Consider the following 6,932-nt stretch of genomic DNA (forward strand, 5'->3'; position numbering starts at 1 on the left):
GAGCATACCTGAATCGTAGGTAAACATTTAAGTGGAAAATAACATCTTAAACAAGAGAAGTCTAACAACTTGAGCAATTAAGGCGAAATCCAAAAGGGAGATTTAAGTTGACAGCCGAAACTTTGGTTCACAAATTTCCAGTCGAGATAATGAACCAAGAGTCCCGGGTAAAAAAATGACACTAATTCGTAGAAATATGAATCTTCTTGGGTCACCTTTGAAAAATTACCGGCCTCAAGTCAGTGCACCTTTTAAATCTTTAGAGTGTTATCTACCCTGAAAGATAAGAGTAAAACGATGACTCGTTTTCGAGTTAGATGGTAACGACTAAGCCACTTTGGGCGACTGAGTCGGTTGGAACATTTCATTTTCAGGATCGCCATGCAACTAGCCACTGAACACCAAAGATTGACTCCCGGCAGGATTACGAGCCTATATCTCTACAAGAGGACAGTGGCAAGACCATAATGAAGTTTAAACGAAAGTTTGAAACTTGCGATTCTGAAGACATCAGAGTCGCGGTATGCGTCTTTGTCTTTATGATTAAAAGCCTGGAAAAGTAGTCTTAAATCTACGAAAGGGGGCTGCTGTACCTATTACCCTCTCGAATATTTTTCTTGATTAAATCTGGGTTAGAATCAAATGAATCCCCTGATTCTCCACAATAATTGTCACCGGAAGACCTCTAATTCTGATTTGCGTGAGGTGACGTCACTCACGCGAGGATGAGAATTTCCTTTGAGTTTTCTCTTACTAATGCGGCTTTTGCTGTGGTTTTGCAGGGAGGAACAACAAAACTCATCTATGCATTTCATACAGACGATCCTAACTCTGAGGATGATATTCCAATGCAGGACATCAATAGTATGGGAGCCAGAAGTGTTTTTCTACTTAATACTTTTGAGAATGTACCCGAACATAAACATAATGTGTAGTCGTTATTCACGAGGCTAAAATATATTTAAAAGTATGTCGACATTAGTTTATCACGCTGATGATGACCTAGTGTGGAAAATGTTTGGTTTTGACTTTTTAAATGTATTTTCTTAGCTTCGTAAATAACTCATTTTTAAACCTAAGCGAACTTTACAAACATTTACTAGACATTCATAAGACTCTGGCTGTTGGGAATAACTTTCAGTGGGTTTTTTAAAATAATTTGTCTGTAAAATTTCGACAGAGAAATTAACTTTTTTAAGCTGTATGAAAATCGCATTTGGTAAAGGTGGGGCAATCGCGGAATTGACTGATTTTTTCCCAAAATGGTTCCTTTTTCTACAGAACATCTCTTCTTGAAAGCATCGGTCAGTTCTGACCCATCAATAAGCACCTTCTTAAGGAACACCGTCCTAGTCTCTTTACCCTCACGTAAGCTAGCATAATGGTGCTGAAATAACCTCACAGTCGAAGATTCCGCGTTCTGTCACACCCGACGTTCGTATCCTTCAATTTATCGGTTTACACTTCCTTACATTCTGTGTTTATTCTCAGCTCGAGAAACTTTTTTACCAATAATTGATTGATACATCATCTCACCCCGTTTCTCCGTTTTTCTCTATCCTTTCTCTGTCCTTAATTCTCGTATCTCTTATTCTCTACAGACAGCTGTACCTGTAAATCGCACAACGTACATGTATCGGGTGTTTGAGTTTCCGGACCTCTCAGGAAGACATGACATCGTTCAGGTAAGAATGTGTTCTAAATTCACTTCTTCTTTTTAGAATTTGCTTCGCGATCAACCAAAGAAGACAAAGCGAATGGAAACGAAACTAGTGATATGGTCTAAAATGGCCACGATGGTACATTTGCATCATGGTCATCGATGAAGAAAATGTTATTTCTTTTGCCCCGAACAAGGACAAAAAAAGATCTCAGTCTCCTGCAAAAATATCTCAGTCCCCTGCAACGAATTTCAGACCTTTGGACTTCGTCTTCCGATGCACACACGAATTTACTGAACTGCAGAGGACTGGAAGTCCAAATTCCCTATTTTTTCTCACACTGTTTACACACACAACACTTCCGAAGTCGCTGATCTTAGCAATACGCAGGACGCTTGTTTCATAGGACTTGAAAAATAGCCTAGCTCACAACGGGAGGGTGATTTTATCTAGTAACAATGACTGAGCAAACTCCGTGGCTCCAAGAATGTACAGTTTCACCTAACGTGGTCTATATCTTCCTATTATTTCGTTTAAAAATTAAGTTTCATCGAAATCTCTACTATGTTTCAGATCGATCCCATTGTTCAAGCAGGAAACGAGGGGGTTGTACACCACATGATACTGTACGAGTGCGGAGATAATTTTCCACAGATTCACGTCGACTTTGAGGGAACAATCAATTCTCCAGACATGCCTCCCCCAGTGCTATAATGTATTGGACTCTCGATAATAACAGCCTGGGCGATTGGAGGTCAGGTGGGTATGTTAGCAAATGTTATAATGATACCTTTGCGACCCTTTCTTTATGGTCTAATATGTCTGTGGAAAAATAAAGTCTAAATCTGGATTACCTACTTTAGGGCAATCAATTGTAGGGACGAGCGAAAAAGCCGTATGAGTGAGAGAAAAAACGAAAGGGACACAAATGTATGTCTTCCTCTACACTCCGAGAGTTCCAGTAAAAAATTCATTTATGAAAAAAGAGGCTAGAGTCTAAACTCCGTAGAAAATATAAATTAAACTTGTTAAAGGAACCACAACATTTGGCTGAAATAAAAACTTCAAAACTTCGTAAAACTTAAAACAAAGGGGTAACAAATTTGCGCGAACGAAAGCCGAAAAAAAAAAAACCAACTGAACTCCGTGACAACAAACAACAAAACTAGGCGAAAAATGTCTATGTCAGTTTTCCGGTGTAAGAGTTCTTTGACATGATTAGCTAAATAGTGAAATCACGCGCGCCGCGCGTGACTTCAAAAAGAATACGAGCGGGGGAGAGGAGGAGAAAATTTGTGATTTGAAATTTAAGAAAGAGAGAGATTTTCTACAGTTTCGTCGATTTTCCCAACCAACAACTAACTCATTCCTTCGTCTTTACCGACCGCGAGAGCCTGGCATTGACTTAAATTTTATTGAGGTCGTCATTCGCAATCCGTTTCAACCTTCTTCATCCTTAAACATCCTCGATAAGTTGGAAACCACTCCGCTTCGCGTTGTGGTTCCCTACGCTTATCTCGTGTTCTCCCAACCTCCCGCGTGTTTACATCAGGCTATGTAAACACGGAAACCATTTTACATTTCTTCATTATTTCTGTTTATGGTTTGATCTTCTGTGTTTCTCTATCACATTGACCAAATGTTATTTTTTGTTTCCTTAAGTTAGCTTGTTTAAGGCAGTCAGTTTGTGAGGACGAGGGAAAAAATGTGGCGAGAGCAGAGGAAAGCCCTGCTATATTTCTCTAGCCAGCTCCTTTGTTCGTCTCCACCAACCCAGAACATAGCTCAGCGTACCTTCATACTAAAGGCAGCCTTGCACGGCGCAAAATTTGAAATATTGTAATGACACTCTTTAACTGATCTATCACGTTTCGTTTCTTACTATCAGTCATTTTATTATCCCGAACATGTGGGACTCTCCTTCGAAGGTCATCCGAAATTTGCAGTTATGGAAATGCATTACGATAATCCTGAAAATAAAGCAGGTAACATGTTAATAAAAACCAAACAATATTAGTGTTTTTCTTTGGTTTCTGTTACTATTCCTGATCAATGCAGCTAACTTACTCCCATGATCTTTTCGTTTCAGGCATTATAGACAGCTCTGGTCTACGATTTCATTACACAAGTCAACTCAGGCAGTACCAAGCTGGTATTTTGTCTGTTGGGTGGGCTGTAGACCCATTAATGATAATACCACCCGACCAAGCAAACTGGACGACGGAGGGTTATTGCATCAAAGAATGCACAGAAGAGGTGAATTAAAGTACCCTTTTCTCATTCAATACTTCATCGGCGAGCATGTCATGATCAGTGCATTTGAAGGAAATTTGAAGCTTTCTAAGTACCTTAGGTAGTCGTTACCTTTACTCTACCTGCAGTTGGTGCCGACCAGTCCCATTTCTGTTCTGAGTTGGGGAATTTCTTTGCCATCTGTGGATTGTCGACAGATGGCAAAAAATGAACACACGAAGACCACTGAAGTTTCATTTTGGGTTCCTCCCAAGTCTCAAGATACCAAAATAAACATGCTAAATCCAGCAGTTATTATCAGTTCCGAAAGGAGCCGATGGGAACCCAGATAGGAACATTTGACTGGCGTAAAAATACTTATCGCTGTGGATGATGTAGGAGCCACATTCCTGGAATTCATTTTCACAGGGTTTGTAAGGATCACCTTTGGAGAGCGGAGCAATCCGAATATTTGCATCCATAGTCCATATGCATTAAGCCGGTAAAATTCTAAATCAGATTGGCTTTTACTTCATCGAAGAATGTAACAAAATATTTTAAGGTTGTTACATTTCCCGAGCCCATTCCTTCCTTTTCGTAGGTCGCGCCATATACACCAGACATGTCAGGAATGGTGTCGAACTTCCAGAGATTATCAGAGACGACAACTACGATTTCAACTTTCAGGTGAGTTTCTATTGTATAAAGTAAGACATCGGTATACCAGGGGCTATCTAGAGATGCCTCAACAGATCAAAAAGTAACCATAAGCGCCTTTCAACCTCTGTTTGAGTACTCATTCCTTAATCCCCCGACTTTCCGTGTTTTAACAGATTTTCTTGGTTTGTTTTTATGTTTTTAACCATAGGAAGTTCAGGTTCCAAGACAGGAGGTGACAGTTTTGCCGGTAAGAAAAAAAAAAAAAAAAGGAAAGGCTCGTGATGAGATGCATGTCAAGTTAATTGTCTTTTTGTGAAGAGTCGAATGTGCACTTAGTACATTCGACTGACAACAACTATTTACTTGACTCTGTGATGATGACTTCTGCTCATGTTGTTGAAATGTGAGTCACCACTACCGACCACAGTCCTTCTCAGGACTACACTCTCACCCAGACGATCAGACCATATGATTAAATATGTCAAGAGATTGTAATCTCTTAAATATGTGTATATATATATATATATATATATATATAACTGCAGACAGTACTGTTTCGGCCTTCTGGGCCTCATCAGTGCAGTGCTGATGCTAGGATGGAGGTAAGACCATATAGCCACCCCAAATGATCTCACATATGTGGGATCATCTAAGCCATGCCAGAGTGCTCAAACTAGAAAAACTAGTGAGCATGCATAATGCTAGCAGCAATGACTCATCCTAGTAGAGTGCTCAATTTGGACATGAAAGCAAAGCTTTGTATGCCAAAGAGCTATATCTAACTAATATATATATATATATATTAGTATTTGTTTTTCAGGGAGACTCGCTGATAACAGTCTGCAAGTATCAAACAGAAAATAAACAAAAATTGGTACGTTGATAACTTGCAATCAGTGCTTATAAATGTGTTAATCTTTTTCGGTTACGTAGAACCTTATTTAACTTGTTGAGGGTTGTAAAAGAGAAAGCATTTTGTCAAAAATGATTGGGTGATTTAATCATCAAATCTGCATGGCGAGCTGACTCGTTTGGTCTCGAGTTGATCCTGTTGGAATGTTTATGGAATCTACTGATTAAAATGGATATCTATCTTTTTATCTCCTGTTTTAGGGTGGTCCGGCTACAGATGATGAAATGTGCCTATGGTTCCATTATTACTACCCAAAAGCAAATTTAACCCAGTGCTGGTCTAGCCAGAAGCCAGCTGTCGATAAGTTCTACAGTAACCACGGTGGGTGAGTTTGTTTATTACAAATGACTTTAAAAGCGAAGTCGAGAGAAACAAGTGCACAGAGATTTGAGCCCCGGAATGACAAATTGTGGTACGACTCAAAGATCAAGAGGTATTTCTGCTCATCATCTGTATAAGTATTTTATCCATCCTTGGTTCTCCCTTATACCCCTTCAAGCTCCAGCTGTGAGATGATCATCTTGCGAAATAACAGTCATGTCGAAATTATAATTGTTTGTATCTCGGGGACCACACTGTCACTTAGCACCCGTGATTCTAAAACAATTTACTGATGCCAGTGAAGGTGTGGTTCCAGGCGAGGTACAGTTTGCAAAGGAGGCAGGGTTACCAAGCTGGTTTTCACTGTGAACGCGGACTGTGAGAAACGTCTAAACTGGAAATTTTTGAAGCAAACTGCGGCTTAGCGTCGGTTTCAAGGGGAAGATTGAGTTTGTAGTGAACTGAAATGAAACTACGGTATATGTGCTTGGATTCTGTGTTGGATACGCCCAGTTATTTTGAGCTTAGATTTTTTGATTGTGCAGCCTTGGGCTTCTCTTATGTAGTAAACTTAGAAATGGATAACTCGCTAAAATGGGTTCTTTTTAACATAGTAAGCTGTCAGACAACAAGCGATACACTGTGGAAGTAAGGTGAGGTACTTTTCTTGAGAAATTGACTGTATTTTTGTATTCCTAAGGGCGGTCGTAAATATTCCCATACAAACTCTTATAATTTCGATATGACTCTTATTTCGCAAGAAAGATCATCTCACAACTGGAGCTTGGGCCGCCTGTGGTTTCAAGAGTCCATCAAAACTGGCTACGAGAGAAGCGACTGAGTGGGAAAGGAGTCTCACCAGATATCACACTACAACTTCTTGAAGGATTGATTGCTTGTTTCATTCCGTCCGCCATCTGTTCTTGCATCCTGTCCTCCATCTTTTCAGCTCAACTCAGTTCTTGCCTTCCTGGTTCCGTTTCTTCCCTATCCACCTGCCCGCGGATCTACCGACCTATTTATTTAGCTGCTTACCTAGCTGGTTGATAACGTATAGCGAATACAAATCTTCCAATTTCACCATTCTACTAATTATTAGACAAGTTCCACCAAATCCAAATGATTGGACTGAAGAGTTGGCTTCT

The 6,932-nt window shown here is 39.9% G+C and overlaps 1 pseudogene; it reads left to right on the forward strand.

Annotated features, from left to right (window-relative positions):
* Positions 1-317: 317 nt before the first annotated feature.
* LOC131794211 (DBH-like monooxygenase protein 1) lies at positions 318-6,628 on the forward strand (annotated as a pseudogene).
* Positions 6,629-6,932: the final 304 nt, after the last annotated feature.

Source organism: Pocillopora verrucosa, chromosome 3 (genome assembly GCF_036669915.1).
Source record: "Pocillopora verrucosa isolate sample1 chromosome 3, ASM3666991v2, whole genome shotgun sequence".
Taxonomy (NCBI): domain Eukaryota; kingdom Metazoa; phylum Cnidaria; class Anthozoa; order Scleractinia; family Pocilloporidae; genus Pocillopora; species Pocillopora verrucosa.